Source organism: Chrysochloris asiatica, unplaced genomic scaffold (assembly GCF_000296735.1).
Source record: "Chrysochloris asiatica unplaced genomic scaffold, ChrAsi1.0 scaffold00213, whole genome shotgun sequence".
NCBI classification, from domain to species: Eukaryota; Metazoa; Chordata; class Mammalia; order Afrosoricida; family Chrysochloridae; genus Chrysochloris; species Chrysochloris asiatica.
In genome coordinates, this window is record NW_006408731.1 from 2722591 (window position 1) to 2723073 (window position 483).

Sequence of the window (483 nt, forward strand, 5' to 3'; positions counted from 1 at the left end):
AAAGTTTAAAAATGAAAGAAATCCACTCTAGTAAAGCAAGAATTTTAAAAATAATAAAAATGAAAGCACTGAGATTCTGATTATTTTAAATCTATTTTAAGATAATAGGAAATATTTATAGTAAATAACTCTAAAGACTGATAAGTGTATAGCAGATGAAAACATTGCAAAACAAAATTTGGAAAAATCTCTATTATTTCCCTACTGCTGTTAAGTTCCTTCCAGTCAATTCTAACTCACAGTGACCCTGTAGAGGGTTTCCAAGGAGTAACTGGTGCGTTTGAACTGCTCACCTTGTGGTTCCCAGCCCAGTGCTTATCCTACAGACTACAGTATCAATGTCTAAAGCATATATGAACATATAATATATACTGTATTTTTATGCAAATAAGTGGTAGTTTCCTATGGGTGTTATATGTGTGTAAGCCTCAGTTATGTGGGCAGTTATATGCAGAAATACAGTGATTTATATTATATATATAT